The 19,358-nt window shown below is 41.5% G+C and overlaps 1 protein-coding gene across 1 annotated transcript in view; it reads left to right on the plus strand.

The window, feature by feature from the left end:
- MBOAT2 (membrane bound O-acyltransferase domain containing 2) overlaps nt 1-19,358 on the plus strand; it is a 123,637-nt gene that overhangs the window by 46,260 nt on the left and 58,019 nt on the right. The window lies entirely within an intron of this gene.

The following is a 19,358-nucleotide window of genomic DNA, read 5'->3' on the forward strand; positions in this document are numbered from 1 at the left end:
CATAAATTATGTGACTTGAATGTTTGTAATACATCTGAGTGCTGAGTTTTGTGACAGGTGAGAGTGTAGTATTTTGTTTCCCTGTCATCTTTTAAAAGGATAAAAAAAATACATGACACTTTTTATCCTTGAGTAGTCATGATATGCGTGCTTTGATTTAACTGGGATTGTTTTTATTCAGCCCACTTGTGGCCATCTGAGGAATGCATGGCTTTTGCTTGTCTTTCCCTTACGCTCATTCTGTCACACTAGAGTATGTATTGTCATATCTGTGTGTGCTGCTTGTGTGGATTGATGTGATTATGAATGTTTGAGAGAATCTTTACTCAGCGCAAGAGGATGTTTGAGGGTCCTATATGGGGGGGGGGGAGTCGCAATGAAAAAGTTCAGTAAAATCAGAATACGTAACAGCTGTAGATGTATCTTTATATAGCTTTTTTCTGGGGGATGTTACAGGAGAAATAGCTCTTATGTTTTAGAAATGGTTGATATTGATCTGTAAAAGTCATCGGGTCTTTTACATTGGTTCATCTCTTTACAGCGGATTCCTTTGTTTATGATAAAGCTTAACATAATTGATTTGAATAATTAAAAAGTATAAATGATATGGATATTTCACAATCTTTTTTAAAGGCAAACTATGTGGTTAAATATTGTTATCTTGGTGTGCTTTCAGTGTACCAGTTTGAACCTTAATTTTGCACATTTTTGGGAATCACTTTATGAGCATGGAGTAAGAAGGACAACACCATATGGGCGGTTTCCCTGTCATCTTTTAAAAGGATAAAAAAATACATGACACTTTTTATCCTTGAGTAGTCATGGTATGCGTCATGGTGGCACAATATTGCACTAGCACTGCAGAGGTTCTTTGGCCCCTGAGGCTTGCCTTTGTTAGCATGGTATTTACTTGGGTTATTTTTTTTATCACTATGGGAAAAAGGACAACACCATATGGGCAGTATGCTGAACTACATCAGGATTTGTAAAGCTGGTGGCTTAATTTCGTGGTGTTACTTCAAAAACGTGTGTACCCTATACAGCAATGCCTTTCTACCGTTCTAGAACTGGGACCTATCTGTAATCCTTAGGTAGCAACATGGAACTACAAGCACATGGCTTGTCATGTGATGTCTCAGTCATATGACAGGACATAGGGAGGACAGTGATAACCTCAGTTGTTTCAAGACTAGAATAGTGGGCAGAGAACCAATCCTTTTCATCAGTGGGTGGCTCTTCCATACTCCTTGGCAAGTCTGCAAAAAGAGTCAGGACCAGGTCTCTCCACAAAGCGTTAAAAAAAAAAAAAAGCTCATGACCCAACAGTTTGCCTTCAGAACCCACAGGCATGCAGAGCCAATGATATTGGACTGTGGAAATTGACTTAACTTACCTTTAAAAGGTTCTGGCAGCCCATTGTGATTAATTTTGGTGGCACAATATTGCACTAGCACTGCAGAGTTTCTTTGGCCCCTGAGGCTTGCCTTTGTTAGCATAGTATTTACTTGGGTGATTTTTTTTATCACTATGGGAAAAAGTAGCTAATATTTGTCTAAGGCATTCATGGCGCCCCATCCACCTCCCTCCTTTTAACTTTTGCTTAACTGACTGAGCCACCCTAGTAATGTGTTTTCTTCTTTTCTGAAGAACTCTGGTATTTTGGCTGTTGGCTCAGCCCAGAAACCTGAGGGAAGGCTATGGATTGCCATTTAACTTTAACTTTAATGGCACTCAAGATGTTTTTATATTCCGAATTAAAATATTTTATTCAGCATAGAGAGGAAAGGTCAGGTGAAATCAGGGGTAAAATTTCGGAGGTAACTCAAAATAGATAATTCTGGGGTAAAATCAGTACATGCACAGGCTTTAGTTCTTATGGTCCAGGCTAATGAGAGTTTCTTAAGCTAGTCACAGTGACTTAACTCTTTATGTGAAGAGACTTTTGTTCCAGTGTTTTTCCCCAGGACTTCCTTTGAGTATTCTCTGACTTTTGGTTTTCCGAAGTCTGCTACCATCTTTCTAGTAACCGAACTCCTTCTCTTGAAACAAGATGAATTCATCTTGAGTTTTTAACTGACTTTTACAGTTTCTAAAGGCAGTTTCTCATCATACCAGACCAGGGATCTCTGTACTCAGAGATAACTCTCCCTGTTTGACTGTGTAGGGAAATTCTCCTCTCACTAGAAGATCTATCTCCTTTCCTTGACCTGAATGGGAGTCTTTGCCTACTTCCCAAACTTTCTCCCAGTTCCCCATCTGTGTAAATCTGCTCTCAGCGCAGGCTGAAAGCAGACTCAACTCCTCAGTCAAGGCAGGAATCTGACTGACTCTCCTCAGCATCCAGTTCAGAAGTCTTTCTCTGCTTAGCTGATGCTAACCAATCAGATCTCTGTTACTCAAGGCTCTTTGGCTTAAACCTTCACAGTCCTTTATATATTTACGCAGCCCGTCTAAACTTTTAAAAGTGCAGTCTCTTTCAGTTACCTTTTAACATCATTTCTGCATGAAAGACTGCTGTAAGTTACAAGCAGTTAGTGTTTCTTCTTGCTGCAGCAAGCGAGTGAGAGATTCAATCAACACTAATTGTATTGTCAGCTTGCTGTATGTGAAAGGTCCGTCAGAATGGGAGTTGGTTTGCGCAGGCATTGAAAGTAGCTTTCATACAACAGCTATGACATGTAGATCCAATTTTAATAAAGAGCTTTTAACTTGGAACTACTATGCATGTGCGATTGCAGCTAGCAGCCAGTGCTGTGTCTTTGTTTTTGTGTTAAATCCTGGTACACTTTCCCTATTTTTTTGCCAAACTAATAGAACAAGAAAATTTTAGATTAACTGAGAAATTTAGTATGATTGTTACAAAAATATAAAGCTTTCTTTATGGGGAATAATGGAAACCCCTCTATTGTATAGTCTACTCATGACTTTATTTTATTTACTTCATTTATACCCCACCTTTCTCCCCAGTGGGGACCAAAGGTGGCTGCCATAATTCTCCTCGTCTCCATTTTAGCCTCACAGCAACCCTATGAGGTAGGTTTAGTCTAAGAAAGAAATGTGAAATGAAGGGGACGGGACTTAACCCAAAAATATTGGAATCAGGAACCAAAAAGGTTAGTACAAACCAAATTTAGGACCTTTTGTTAAAAACAGTATATATAACTTATCAAAAATATATGCATTTATTTTTAAATGGTTAAAAACATGTAAAACCTCAACATTAGCCTCATTATAAATTAAAACACATAACATAACCAATGGGACCCAATGCATTTCATCCTTAAAAGGCCGCCTTCAGTGGTCAAACATATTGTGTATAAATACAGACTCATGATACAAACTGAAACATTTACCAAATCTATCTAGGACCAAAAAAGGGGGAGGTTTTATAATAGATGTAGATTGGCACAAGGCTAAAGATGTTAATGAGCCTATAATTAGCCCAAGGTCACCTAGCAAGCTACTATGACATAGTAGGAATTTGAACCTGGGTCACCTGGACCATAATCTGACACTCTAACTACTGCACCATGCTGTTTCTCTTCTGATCCATTAAGCAGTTTGTAGGGGTGTTGTATCTGCACTGGTCCCAAGAAAGGGCAGGTGAGACTATATTATATGCAGAATATATTGAGGATTTTATGTGCTACATGGAGTGGTGGAATGTGGACTACCAACCTGTCTTCAGTTATTTAGATAGCTTTTTGAAGGCCTCTCTTACTCAACTGTGCCCACTTCTAATATGTGCCCTTTTCCCAGTTTTAAAAAAGAGCTTAAGGTGTTTTTTTTTTAAAAAAAAAAAATAGGAAATCAGTGTTGTAGCAACATAAAACTTTCATAGGCTGCTTGCCTTCTGAATAATCATTCATTATGGTCTTATATCCTGTTCTTGAGTGGAAGTAGTGCTTCTTGCTGCATACTGATGATTATTTCAGCTTGATGTGAAAGTTACAAGTACATCAGATGTGTTTGTTGTGTTTTGAGAAGTGAAAGCTGAATCTATCATGTTGAGCTAAATGGATAGATGGATTTGTTAATAGCTGTGGCACTGCAGTTGTTTCACTTGAGATCAACAGAGTAATGTTTAAATAGCTAAGTATTATGAAGATAACTCCTTGGGTTTATAGTTGGTTCTGATTTTGACACTAGAAACGTAGCATATGAGTTTGGCTGACAGTAGCCTTCAGGCATAGAAGTATATATATTAATGAAGTTGCACATTCTGAGATGGGGCCAAAAAAATATTTTTTTAAGGTAGGGCTTTTTTGGATCAGGAATGCACAAGAATGCAGTTCCGAATGCCTTGATGTAAGGGGTGTGGCCTACTACGCAAATGAGTTCCTGCTGGGCTTTTCCTACAAAAAAGCCCTGCGCAGAACAAAGGTTATGCCAGGGAGTGTGGCCTAATTTGCAAATGAGTTCCTGCTGGGCTTTTTCTACAAAAAAAGCCCTGGTGAATAGTCATGCATGGTCACAAGACTATGTGAGCAGGATTTGCTGAGACCTTTGATCTAGATTTCTGTTCATGTATTCAGCCTTGTGTCATACCTGTCTGAAACCCCAAAACAAACTACAATCCATATAAAAATTTCATTAGCACCAGCCACAATGACACAAAAGTGTGTGCAAACATTCACCTCCACCTGCCCCAGCAATCATCACAGAGATACCTTGAGAGAAAGCCTTTAAGATCATGGCTTGGAACATCTTTTTTTTTTCACCCACCTCCTTTCGTAATTTTTATTTTGTTACATCTGGCTTGCAGAAGAGTTCTGCTGAACTCAAAAGCTTGCACGTTCTTTTGGGTCACTGTTGCTGGTCCCAGTAAGGGTATTATGTAGATTGTGGTTTGTTTTTTTGGATTTTGATTTTTGGCCAATTATGTCTACAAACACCTTCTGAGTGTTTACTCATGATTACAGGACAGTGTATGGAAGACTGATGTAAATCTTTGCTCAGGGCTGTTTTGCAGTTTATGTGTCCTGTGGATGTCTGGAAGGCAGTGAGCAGTTCCACAGCTGGGTGATCTGATGCAAGCTGATGTTTATGTGATTCAAGTTGTCATCTGTGCCATAAATGTTTTCACCATAAATCAGAAAATGTTGCCATAGGGGAAAAAACTGCTGGGAAACATGAGCAAGTACAGTCTATTAAGTTTTTGTGAGTACTTGTTAATAGTGTAATCTATTCAAAACCCTGAAGGGTTTTGTTAAATTAAACAGTGGGTTCAGAAATGAACTCTGCAGCTATAGCATTAATCTAGATCGGTAAATGCATCCCAGAATAAAAACATGGAATGAAAAATGACTTTTGTGTAGTTTTTCTTAAACACATTAGGGAAGTAGTGGCAGTCCTGGTCGTGATGTATGCTTAACTGGAAGTTCAGAATAGGATGTAGGCTGTGAGTTATTGTGCTCATTCCCCTCATGTAAGTGAATTCCTCAACCTTGATGCCCTGTTCCCAGGTTGGGTGGTGTTTGTGATGCTTGCCAACTTATGTTGATGTGGATTTGAATATGCTGTATGGGATCTTGGAGTGAGACTGGGAATATACTTTGAGATTAGGAGTACAGTTATCCGGGGTTACCATTTGGGACAAAGAAAAAACTTATTTGTTAACTTCGGCAAAGATAAACCAACGATACTTAGCATGTTTGACTACTAAGTTTTAAGTGTGGTGTGCTCAACAGAACAGCAAAATGCAATTAGGTGGCTGTGAAAGTCGGTTTGAGAATATTAATTCTTGTTTAAGAGGTGCTGGAGACTAGGTGATTCATGCTTTCTTCTGAGACATAAGAAACCACTCAGCACAGTTGCTGATAACAAAGGCAAGGTCCAATTCCTTAATTATATACCTTTTAGAAGACCTTTTGGGGGGGGGGCGGAGTACAACTAGATTCAAACTGACTCTGATGTGGATCTTTTTCAAAGTGTAACACTTTATAAATTTGTTGAATGCTTGGACTACCTGATAGAGAAGGTTCACATGTTATACTTTATGGTAAAGCAGTAAATTTTGCTATTGAGACAGTTCCCAGCATACTGTGCAGACATCAGTGGAAAATATGCCTATGAAAGAGTGCTGCGTTTGTTTGTTTGCTTGCTTAAGGAAAAGCAAAAACGTGATCAGCTGAGGAGGGAGGGAAGAAGTGCTTAAAGGAGTTTCTTTTCTGGTACAGTTCCGAATAAGCATTTATAGGGGTAATTACAAATCTAAAACTCTGTGTACAAGACTGGCAAGTAGGCAAAGGAGCAGTTGGAAAACAGCTTGTATAGAAAGAGACAGCACTCCCTCCTGGTCCTTCCTCATCTCAGAATTGTAGCCTTTTTAAAAAAAATGCACCATGCACCATTGACGCTTTATTACAGTTGAGTAGTCATGTGGTTTGGTTCTTGCTTATGCCTGAGAAAAGGTTGGTGAAGAACAGGTATTTGTTGTAATCAGGTACCATCCATTTCCTAATAGCAGGAAGTTTTAAAATATGTTTCTACTTGTTAAAAGAAGTTGTCAATATTTGCCAACTTTCAGGTCTTTGTAATAATGAATAATAGAAAACCACTCCTTTTTAAAACCAAACCTGTAGCTAAGATTAATAGTCTTCTGTGGCAGGTCTCAGATATCCATGGCGCTAAAGGCTCTCACATTTCCAGCTCTAGGAATTTCTAGACCCCTTCAGCAATTGTTTGTATAGTGTTACTTTCTGGAGTATCACTGGCTTTGATAACACAGTAATGCTGAACTTTATGTGGCATTTGTGGTCTGCTGCTAGGGTTGCCAGGGCTGTGTTGGAAAATACCTGGAGACTTTAGGGATGGAGCCAGGAGAGGGTGTGGTTTGGGGGGGGAGGGGCCTCAGCATGGTACAGTGCCATAGAACCCACCCTTCAAAGCAGCCATTTTTGTCCAAGGGAGCTAATCTCTGCCACCTAGAGTTCAGTTGTAAAAGCAAGAGATCTCCAGGCCCTGACTGGAGACTGGCAACCCTATCTGCTGCAGGTATGTGGGAAGTGAAAAAGAAACTGAATACCCTTAGTGATGAGCATTCAGCAGTATTGCAAAATAAGCTTCCAAGTACACATGCTGCAAATATGACCACTGCTTTTATTTGTGCAAGTTTGTCATAACTGATGTTTTTGTAGCAAAATACTTTGTGCTCCATTTTAGAATTGACAGTATATGTGGCTGTGTTTTCTCATGAACAGCATAGTTGCACTGTCAGTGCGTTTCAGGTGCATCAGAAATCTAAAATTTGACCTATATTTTCTCATAGGATATTCTGGTGAAACTTATTTATAAAATATTTTTTTATAGCATGAATGTTTTTTTTTCCTAAGCTAGAGTTTGAATGTGTATTCTACCCTATTTTGCAGGCTTCAGTTTTTAAAACTATTCCCATCAGTTATTGACATAGTACTTGCTTTCAACATATAGATTTTCTCCCTCCCTCTTACTTCAGGTCTGTGCTTTGCTTTGTAAAGATTTTTGAGAAATGAAAGCTGGCAAAACTGATAGTACATGTTTGAGAACCACTTCATTTATAAACTGAGTATGAATTCATGGTACTTTCCCACTATGAGGTATTTCTTTAAGATCTCAAAATTAGATCCATGCTGAAAAGGGTCTTAGAAATGTCCAGTATGTTTCTTGCTTCTCAATTTTACTTAGTTTGAATTGGCTGTTTTATGGTGCCCAAATTCACTGTGATTCCAAATACGTAAATTGGGAGGGGGGGGGGTCATCATAAGGGAGGGGGGAATGGCCTTGTGATAGCCAATGCTGCCATTACGGAAGGGGATATTAACATTGGTATTTTATATTTTTTGCTATTTTTTTTAAATAAATAGTAAAGTTAACTACTTGATGGCGTGTGCATTTCTTTAATCTTGTTTGTTGGTTTTCTTTGTTTCGTATACTCCCACTCACCTCCAGTCCACTGTTCAGTGATTGGCTTGTGGTGGTCAAGCCACTCCCTCCCCTCCTCCCTACTCTGAAGATGAATTATTTATTTTAACAGCCCTAAAATATTGGTATGTGCTGTTATTATGAGTGGTGTGATCGGTGGTGTCACAGCACACCCCTTTTAAAAACAGCCTAAAATATTCATCTCATTTAAAAATAAATTAAGTCTCTAGTCCCCTCTATCATGGAGTTACGTCCTTTTCCTTATAACTCCATGAGGGGCTAGAGAAAGCAATTAATTCAGAGAACCTGCCTAGCCTTTGCTACAATGCTCCAGCAATATATTGATACTAAGAGGAAGGCCCATTGTACAAAGAAATACAATGGGCTCTAGAAAGAGGCTGAGGGTGAGTGCCAGGTGCTCCCATCCTGCCAAACAAAAATTTCCCCAAGGAAGGGAGACAAAGTACAATGGAATGTAGAGAGAGGCCCTGGGCTAGGGTGGGGGGCTGTAGAGGGAAGGGAAATATACAGGGCTGTTTCCCCTCACAGCCACCTCCAAGTCTTGGCATCAACACAGCTGTCTTCCTTTCCATCTTCCGACTCATCTATTGGGATGCACTGCCCCCAACCTTGCTTTCCCTGCACATGCTCCCAGCACTTGGAATTAGCCACCCCACTCTTGTCATGTTCGCAGCCTCCTCCCAGCCCTGGCATTCCCACTCAAGCCTTGCTGTCTGCCTATCCCCCAAAGGCTTGCCATGACACCCCCCCCCCCCGAGTACTTGTTCCCTCCTCAACCATTGCCATTCATTCCCCTGTTGCTGATTTCCACCCCCACCCCCCATTGTATTCCCACCTCTCTGCCAGCCTGGGCAATCATTCTCCTCCCACCTTTCTGTCTTCCCAGCCCCCTACCATTGGAACTCACCCCCCCCCCCACCTTGCTGTCTTTCCAGCATTTGCCAGTATATCTCCCAGCTTTCCCCACTCCCCCCACATGGTTGTTTAACCTGTAGCTACCACTGCCGCTGTGTCCTTGCCATGGCCTGTGTAGGCTCCTGCAAGGTCCTGGAAGGTGCCAGCGCTGTCCTGTGGTGTCGAGCCCCCTACAACAGCCAGGGAGGGTACAGGAGGACCGCAGGGGTGGCGGCGGCTTTCGGGACTTTGCTTAGGTCTTGGGGGGGGCAATGGGCACTGGTGGCTCTTGGAGCTTTACAGACGCCATGGCAGAGCTTTACAGAGTGGCAGAGGCTGCTGGTGCCTTATGGAGGCCCTGTGAGGGCTCGAGGGGTGGAGGCAGATTCCTGGAGGGGTGGAGGCAGGGCCTAAGGGACACCGGCAGCTTCCAGGGCCTTGGGGAGCCTGCAGGAGGATCCCCAGGGCTGCGGTGGCTCTTGTGTTCTTGTGGAGGCCTGTGGAGGCCACGGAAGAATGGCAGCGTTGGCAATGTCCCCCAGCCCCTTTCTGAGGCAGCAAGAGAGAGGTGTGGATGGTTTGCTGGCTGTGTTGGTGGCCTTTGTAGGCCATGGGAGAGTGACTGTTGTGGCTCCTTTGCCCTCTTGGCAGCTTTGGCAGGGTGTGGGAGAGTGGAGGCAGCTGTGGCTCCATGGCCAGTTCATATGTTGCAGGAGCCGTTGGGAGAGCACTTGTGGCAGAGGCGACAGCTGTAGACAACCAGGCTCTCTGTGCATTTTACTGGTTTCTGTGAACATGGCCAGGTGGCAGTGGGTGGGGGAGAATGGAGTCAGCCAGTGGCATGCAAGCACACTTGATATTAGGTTTGATGGGCCAAAGGTTGATACAGCACAGCCCTAAGGGAGAACCAGTTTGGTGTAGTGGTTAAGTGTGCGGACTCTTATCTGGGAGAACCGGGTTTGATTCTCCACTCCCACTTGCACCTGCTAGCATGGCCTTGGGTCAGCCATAGCTCTTGCAGAGGTTGTCCTTGAAAGGGTAGCTGCTGTGAGAGCCCTCTCCAGCCCCACCCACTTCACAGGGTGTCTGTTGTGGGGGAGGAAGGTAAAGGAGATTGTGAGCCGCTCTGAGACTCTGGAGTGGAGGGCGGGATATAAATCCAATATCATCATCTTCTAAGCCAATTGGGGACCTGGATTTGGCTTCACCAGGGGGCTTTTATTATAAAGGATTTTAGGGCTTTAATAAGGGTGGGTGCTGTGATGCCACTAATGATAGCTCTCTCTCTCTCTCGGCTTGGCTTCGCGAACGAAGATTTAAGAAGGGTGCAATAGTCCACGTTTGCTGCAGGCTCGCTGGTGGCTGACAAGACCAATGTGGGACAGGCAGGTCCGGCCACAGCAGCTGCAGGGAAAAGTCTGATTTAGGGTTGGTCCTGTAGCAGTGCGATTCTTCCTCATGATAATGATAGCACTCTCCCTTGAAAACCATTGTTATTGAAGGCACATGAGAGAGCAACTGACTCGCAACCGTGAAAATGCAGGGAGGGCAGATGTGCAGAAGAACCGCGTGCAGACCAATTCCAGCTCTTGTGGATTGACTCCCTGAAAAAAATCTGAAGTAGAGTGTGTGGGAAAGCCCTTATTTTCCTCTCAGGGCATGTGTTTCTTTATGTAGCTTCTGAAAAGATTGACACCACCTGGTTTCTCTTGGGCATGAGCTCCTGACTTGAGTTTCTTCTCTTAGAATCACAGAAGAGCTGGAAGGAACCTCCAGGTTCATTTAGTTCAGTCCCCACAGTGCTGCAAGACAATAGGGTCATCTTATTTGTGTCTCCCATATTTTAAAATTGCATTGCATTTGATAATCTGTCAAACAGTATTGATAGATACCAGTGGTACTCACACAACTTCATCTGTGATTCATATCTTTGACATGTATTGTGTCACTCTTCTGTTTTTGATGGGTTGCCTTTTTAGTTAGTTATTTATTTTTTGTATTTATATCCCGCCCTCCCTGCCGGGGCAGGCTCAGGGCGGCTAACAACATTTTATTTAGAAGATGGGCAATGTCATAGAAAAGAGATGTATCAGCTAGAAAGACTTGGTCTGCGTAGCACATGAAGCATCTCTGCATTCCGCTTCTCTTAGCAGATCCCTTTGAAACTCTCCCCCCCCCCCCAGGTGAAGCTGGTGGTTATAGGTCCTGAATGGACAAAAGTCACATGGCTGGAAAGCTTTGATAACAAGGAGAGGGGAGAATTGGGTAAAACTGCTCCATCTTCTGCCAGGGGAGCAGATTGGCTTTACTGAAGGACTGTAATCCAATAGAACAAAATCCTATGCGTGGTTTGTTATAGCAGGTATTCACTGTGTTCATTTGGAAGCAACTTTTGTTTAAAGATGCCAAAAGCATCTTTGGGATTAATCATCACCGATCTTTTAAACATGACTGTTTTGGCAGCTGTACTCGATGCTAGTCAACCACATTCTTTTGTGTAGCTGTGTTTTCTTCAGCTGCCTTGTCAGTCTGATGTCAAATTTGGAAAAAAAAAAAGACAAGACTGAGCAGGTTCTCAATTTCTATATTAAACTATTGTTCTCATTGACCTTCGCTCAGCAGGAGCAATATCAGTTGAAGATAAGAGCTGATTGTCTTTGAAAAATGGATGTGCAAGTGTTTCACTTTCAATAATATGTATTAGGAATTATTTTTATTCATTAGTAATAATTAAGCTGGGGTCAAGTTGCACCTTTAAGATCAACCAATTTTTATTTAGAATGTAAACTTTCGTGTGCTCTTAAGCACACTTCATCATACGAGGAATCCAGCACTGTCCTGGATTCCTCGTCTGATGATGTGTGCTTAAGAGCACACAAAAGCTTACGTTCTAAATAAAAATTGGTTGGTCTTAAAGGTGAACTTGACTCCTGCTTTGTTCAGCTGCTTCAAACCAACACGGCTGACCACTTGGATCTAATTAAACTGGTGTTTAGTTCCAGTAAGCAAGAATGGAAAGGTTTGTTTTTTTTTTAAACGGTAACCAAGATTTGGCATCAGGAGGGAAGCCAAAGTTTTTCTCACCCTGTATTTTACTCATAATGCTAATGTGGGCACTAGGGCATAGGAGTCTTTCTTTAGCAATACTCTGAAACAGGAAGTGAGGATGGCTGGGGGAGAAATTACTTCAAGGAGCATTGGGGCTGGGGATCAGGTGTACCCACCCACATGCCCATTATTTTCTCTCTCTCTTTGTGTGTGTGTGTATTCCATGTTTTGTAAATTGGTATTTTGTGTTCACCAACCTAATGAAATAAATCATTTGGTTCAAATGAAATACATCATTTGGTTAAAATGAAATGTTATTGCATGGTTTGTAAAAATATGAGCTATGATGGTGCTTTTGCTGAATGCATTTTAAGCAAAATCTTTGTTATATGTATAGTGAGTCTTTTTTTAAAGCATCGTTATAACAGTCTAGTATAATATCTTAATTTCTTATATTGGGTATATGACAGATTGGATAGATTAGAGGAAAATTAGCATGCATAGGAATCTCCTGATGAGGCAGAGGTTCTCAGTTTTTTCTTTGGAACTGAATGGAGAAGCCCTTTCTTAGCTTGGAATTTCATATGTGTATTTGAGCTCTGGTTTGTGCAAGGAACTGCCAGTTAGAATTGCTGTATTTACCAATACATCAAAGTTATTTTGAGGTATCTGTATATTGTATCTCCTTTCTCCAAAGCTGGGGACAGAGGATGGTGCTAGGGGAGAAGGTTTCTCTGTGGTTCCCACTGGACTGCAATGTCCCTCAGGGGGCAATCCTCTCTCCGATGCTTTTTAGCATCTATATGTGCCCCCTCAACCAGCTAATCTGGGGGTTTGGGCTAGGGTGCCATCAATATATGGATGATGCCCAACTCTGTCTGTTAATGGATGAGCAGCTAAACTCAGCCCCATATGTTTTGGATAGGCCTTTGGGGCTGTTGCTGGTTGGTTGCAGCAGAGCTGGCTGTGATGTTGAATCCATTGAAGACGGAAGTTCTGTACCTGAACTGTGGGGGACTGGATGTGGAGATACGGCTCCCAGCTCTGGCGGGGTGTTACTGATGCCAGTGCTGAGAGTGAGGAATTTAGGATGATACTGGATGCCTCATTATCTATGGAGGCTCAGGTCACTATGGTTGCTAAATCAGCTTTTCCCCATCTTTCACAGATGTGACAACTGGTTCCATAGTTCTTCACCCGCAACTTGGCTTCAGTGACCAATGCAACAGTCCAGATAGGACTGTTGTAATTCACTCTATGTGGTCCTACCCTTGTATCTGACCTAGAAGTTGCAGTGTGTGTGCTGTCTTTGTAGGTGCACATTCACCTAGTGCTCCACAAACTGTACTGGCTGCCAATAGAATTCTGGGTCCGTTTCAAGGTGCTAGTGTTAATCTTTAAGGCCTTGAGTGGCCAAGAACCAACATATCAGTGGGACCACCTCTCCCTACATGTGCCTCGTGAAAGCCATTGTTTCAGGGGTTAAAGATTATAAAATTTTTAAAGTCTGATTCAGTGTTGCAAGCTTGTTTGCAGGAAGGGCAGGATAGAAATTAAACCAAATAAGTACGATAAGTCTATTTCAAAGTCAAAAACCTTTAATGGCATAAAGATAAGTCTGTTTTAAAAATTGTTGCTTGCTTTGCACTGCTCTTACTCCATTGGGTCTCCTAAGAAGCTGTACAGAATGCTCTGCATATCTTGAGTGGTAATATCCACTCATCAACTGTTGTATCTTTGGTTCTGAAACTTGTAGTCTGCTGCAGTTTTAAATTGTGTACTTGGGAACTTCTTCATAAAGGCCTGAGAGCTATGTGAAGGCTACCAAGAAATGCTTTCTTCATGGTGATGATAGTGGACTTTAACTCTTGGAACTCGAAGGCTCTTTCTGCATAGGTCAGATTTCATGCAGGGGGTTGCATTGTGTGCATATCCCACCACTCTCCTCTTTGCAGTATCATTGTCACATGAAAGCTTTTCTTGGGCGCCACTTAGCTAGAGTAATATATAAAGTCAGCATGATTAATTCCAGAATGCAGTTGGCCTGTAAAACTGTGACAGATCTGGAGAGGTCACTTCCCTTGTAAATGTAGTAATGTATAGAACATGCAGTGATAAATGTGTACATTTGAGAACACAAATGAGTTAGTTTACGGTCAAGTTTACTATCAGTTTACCTCTGCTTTACTATCAAGGGCAGAAATTCAGATTGCTACTTAAGCCATCATGGGCTTGGCAAGGGGCTTATTTGGTAGATTTTCATTTTTTGAAAAGATGTTGATAACCGCTTTCATGTCACACAGTGCTTTTGAAATTATCTGTAATTAATTTGAACTATACCATGGAGTGTGTGTATGTGTGTCACAGTCCAGACACTAAAGCTTAAAATTTCCTGGCTTCATGGAACAAATTCCATTGTTAACTGGGAAAAAACTTTGAACAAGATCCAAATAGCTTCTTCAAAGTACACTTTCATCTGCTGATGCACATGAGCAAGTTAGGTTGATCAGGCAAGCAAGTTAAGTAGTTCATAAATCTTGTATGTCTTACAATACAGCCTGAGTACAAAGCTTCATTCTTAAAACGGGGAAAGTAAATTTCAGAAGGTGAAACCATGTTTCCCTCTCTCTTATCTCTTCAGTTTTCACTGAGGAGTGACTGTAACGTTCTGATGTTTCTGAAATGCTTGTTACTCTGCTTGTTGTTCTGCCAAGTGATTTGGCTGGGAACAAATGAGCTCTGAAACATGTAAGTATTGGCTTCAAAAAAACTACACCGGTCAAATCAGACTCTCCTACCAAAGAAAGTGGCAAAATCTGTTGCGTTTAGAAAAAGTCAGTTTGGAATGTATGTGTCTTTTAACCATTGTCATTGCATAAAAAGGCTGCTCTCAGAACAGGATTAAGAATTTTCGGTGCTGGGCAAGCTGTAAATGATGCAATTGTTCTTTGGAATGTTGGTGTGTTGACTTGAATGTTCAGTCAATGAAAAGACTTGATTTGGGTGTTTAGTCTCAGCTTAGACTTGCTAGAGTGGGCGTTGAACAGAGCTCTTAAAATATGCTTTTGTTGTGTAGCTACTGATTAGGACAATCTTAATACGACTGACATGAATCACCCAGTAAATATAATTACTACAGCTGTTTAACTTGAGTATGTAAGAGACTTGCATTAAGAAAACAGAAGAACTATTTGCAATAGGGCACAGGAACATAAAATTCAATAAACTTCTTTTCAAAAAAATCATGCAAGTTTCTTGTTAGAGTGCATCGTATTAGCACTCCTCTGCTAGGATATTATCATCTTGCTGCTTCATGTGTATGGATTTGTTTGTGGTTCTTTTTGTTGTGAGATACTTTGAGCCCCTGTTCCACCAGAGAAATGGGATAAAAGTAACTTGCATAAATCGTGTTTCCATTTTGAGATGAACGTTTTTAATTTTCCAACATAACTATTACAAACATTCAGTCATGAAAGAAAATCAAAACTATAATATGCAAACTTAGTAAAGTAAAAGTAAAGGTTAGTCCCCTGTGCAAGCACCAGTCGTTTCCAACTCTGGAGTGACGTCGCATCACAATGTTTTCACGGCAGACTTTTTAAGGGGTGGTTTGCCATTGCCTTCCCCAGTCATCTACACTTTCCCCCCAGCAAGCTGGGTACTCATTTTACTGACCTCAGAAGAATGGAAGGCTGAGTCAACCATGAGGCTGGCTACCTGAACCAGCTTCTGCCAGGATTGAACTCAGGTCATGAGCAGAGAGTTTGGATTGCAGTACTCAGATTTACCACTCTGCGCCACAGGGCTGCTTGCAAACTTAGTACTATTAGTCTAATAACAATGCATCTGTTAATCAACACCTTTAGTATAATATTTCCCCAGCAACTGCCAATTTTATTGTATTGTTTTAAATTTAAATGGTAGGATTTTATTGTTCAGCTTATGTTGTGATCCATCCTGAGCCTGTTATGGGGAAGGGTGGAATATAAGCCTATAAAATAAAATAAAATAAATAGAAACAATTTTGTAGATATTATGTACCATATTGTAAATAACTTACAGCTTTGCGATTTGATGTTCAATGAGTGTGTCCTGTATAATGGTAAAGACCAAATAACCTTCCATTGTTCTGTTTCTATGGTAAAACCAGAGATTTTTACACTCATTTTAGGAGATTAACTGGTTATAAAAGAAAGACTTTTATCTGACTTGCCTTTTAATCTGTGGTTTAACCCAGAATTGGATATTAACAAAGTTTTAACAGGAACCGTGATTTCTTTGATTAAGCTAAGTGAGGGGCAAAAATTCACAATTAAAACCAATAACTTAAAAATCTTTCAGAGTAGCGATATAAAAAGGCTAAAGCAGCATGCAGGAACTGTGCACATCAATAAAAGTAACAACAGAATAAGGCAAAGCTAAAGAAGGCCACCCCAAAACGACATCTTCCAAAGGCTTCAGTACATTCCAAACTTTGACCTGCCACAAACTAGGGGAAAGGGTCAAAGTTAAAGAGCAGTCAAGAAGTTTGGTGTTAGGTGGAGACCTAAGAGAAAGGAGTTTCACAGACAAGGCACTGGAACAAAAATCCCCCCTGCTTCTTGCAGCATTCATAGGCGGAGGGAGCTAGAGAAGGGCCTTGATGTAAATATCTTAGATCTGTGGCAGGGCTTCAAGGTGGGGCTGGGGGTTCTTGGCATTACAGATGATCTCCAGACTACTAAGATCAGTCCCCTTAAACAAAATGGCATTTTTGGAGGGAAGACTCTTTGGTATACTATGTAGTCTAAAAAACCCTAAAGTGCTAAGTGTCACGGCTGGGGCCAAGTCAGGCAAAGTCCAGGGGCAGTCCGAGGTCTGTAGCCAGTAAGCAGGAGGGTCCGAGGCGCCAAATCCGAATCACTGTACAAGTATCACAGGTCCGAGGTCCAGAAGCCGAGGTCAGGGAGTCCAGAAGTCACAAGCCAAAGTCAGGGAGTCCAGAAACCAAAGTCAAGCCGGAGTGGATGCTAGAACGTCAGGGAGATGACTAGTTGCTTCCACAAAGCCTCCTCCCAAAGCCTACAGCTATATAGCCCTCTGCTGGCTGTTGTCCATTTGGGCTAATTGCTGGCTCAGAGAGGCAGCCAGGATCCTGTTGCAACTCAAGCATCCTTGCTCTTAGAAGGGCCAGAATCCTCTCAAAACTCAGGGCTCAGGGAGCGTCTTGCTTGTGAGCGTGCCGCCCTCCTCCAATCCCTGAGGTCCTGACGGAGGCGGTCACGCACCCGCGCCACCCGAGAGGGCGAGGCAGGGGGGCTGGGATCTTCTCCAGCAGGAGGCAGGGGCACTGGTGCAGGTGGCAGGGGCACAGTTTCTTCTGCAGGCTCAACTTCCTCTGCAGGGTCCCCAGCACCCATGACACTAAGAGTGACATCACATCCCTGCTGAGCTTTCCTCCTCCCCAAATTCCACCTTCTCTAAGAAATGCCCCCAAATTGCCAGTTTCAGCTTGGGAAATAAATGCAATCTTGCCCACAGGGAAATTTATCCCAAATTGTTTAGAATTTAAAATACAAGAACCAGCACTTGGAATTGGGCTTGGAAACAAATATGTGAGTGGTGAATATCTTTTACAGATTGGAGATCTGTGTTGTCTCAAGTCTCTGCAGAAATCTGATCTGGAGATGATCAGGATACACATAACCATGGCCTGATCCTGCTTCTTGAGAAGGTGTGCAAGTGATAAACCTGTTGGATCTAGAAAGCGCCTCCATGATGCACATAAAACTCAGGCCTTCATCTGTAGACAAAGATCTGAAAGTTCTTCCTTATGATACATTTGTACTCTGCTTCCATTATCCACTGCACAATATGTACCCAGTCATATCAATTTATGATAGCCTCCTTTTTGTTTAACTCATCAGTATCCCCTTAGAATACATGCATGGGATACCTGGGAAATGTCAAGTGCTCAGATCCTTTGATGTGAATTATATGCACATGTACTCTTGGTGTACTTAGTATTTCATCTGGATGGTGGAAATGGAATGCAAAACATAGAGACGCTTTTCAAACTGCCTTTGTGTTCCATTTTAGTAACTGGTTGCTAATGGATTTTTTCTGTCATTTCAGATGAACTTGATCTTAGATTTTTAAAAATACTCTTAGATGAGTGCTGTAGTGCTAAACTGCTGCAGCACTGAAGTGCTATAGCAGCATCATTGATATGCTGTAGTGTTCACCTTAGAACATTTCTTATAAGTCTGAAGAAGATTGCTTGGTGAAAAACAGTGGGAGGAAAGTGGCACTGTATGAAATGACCATGGTGGTTCAGAGACAGAGAAAATTCACCATATGAAACCCTGGTCCCTGTATCACTTTACTTGAAATTGGGTCAGCAATGAAAAACATCCAGTTTAGAACAGTAATGTGAAAAGGACCATAGTTAAAGAGCAGCTCTGAGAACTGTGTAGTTAATTATGAGTGAACACAGTGATTATTGCTAGGCGGCGTGTTTCAGAGCAGTACAAAGAATTAATAGGTTGGGTGCTTGCAACCAAGAAGCAGCATGGTCACAAACTTTCTCATGGGAGGATTTGGATAAGCATGTGTTACAGAGAGTTTATCAGAATTAGGAGCTTTTATGCTTGGTCCACACGTCATTTGTCCTGCAAAAAATAGTTTGTGAGTGGATGCAGTTGCCATAATATTACGAGATTTTGATGTGCAGACCAATCTTGGGTGATGTCCAGTTAGAGAAGGATCAGAGTTCCTGTGTTGGCAATTAGGAGTTGGTCTCATTGCGTAAGTATATAGCTGCTTGATTAGGTATCATATATTTTGGTCTCTAAAAAACCCCCTACTCAGACTGACTGTGGCATATTGTATTATAGTGTAGTGTAGAACACACTACATAGTATCACCACAGTTTGCATTGTACTTCTTGATTTTGAGGGTTTGTTTGTAATTGCAGTAGTATTTAATATGCAACTTCTTAATACTCAATACCTTTGATACATAGGTGTGGCAAAGTGGTTTGCATTTTTAATGAAAATTACTTGCTGGTTCAATTTCCTAGTCAATTCTTGTTTTAGCAGGACCTTCTGCAGCTCTTCCCTAAGATATTTCTTTAATCAACTCTATTAAGCCCAATCGGAAATAAGAAGCAAAGTGTTCTCATTCACATTATATATGGCAATTTTTGCTTTGCTTATCAATATGTGTAGTTTAAAATTTGGAAGCCATGTTCAAAGATCTCTGTTAGAAACCATCTGGAAGTGTGAATTTGGATTGTCTTTGTGGATTTAGGGAGAGATGTTTCATGCATTAGGTTATTTTTAGGTTATAAATTTAAGAAGTGTTAAGGGTATAATGCCAAAGATGAGAGAACTTTTTTGCATGTGTACATGATAAACGTGAATCCCTGCTGTAGTCAGGTTTAAATGTATGCAGTTTTGACTGTGTGCAACATCCTTGTTGTCATTTGCAATGCTAATAAACATCTTTGCTTA

This window comes from Heteronotia binoei, chromosome 1 (assembly GCF_032191835.1).
Source record: "Heteronotia binoei isolate CCM8104 ecotype False Entrance Well chromosome 1, APGP_CSIRO_Hbin_v1, whole genome shotgun sequence".
In the NCBI taxonomy this organism is placed as follows: Eukaryota; Metazoa; Chordata; class Lepidosauria; order Squamata; family Gekkonidae; genus Heteronotia; species Heteronotia binoei.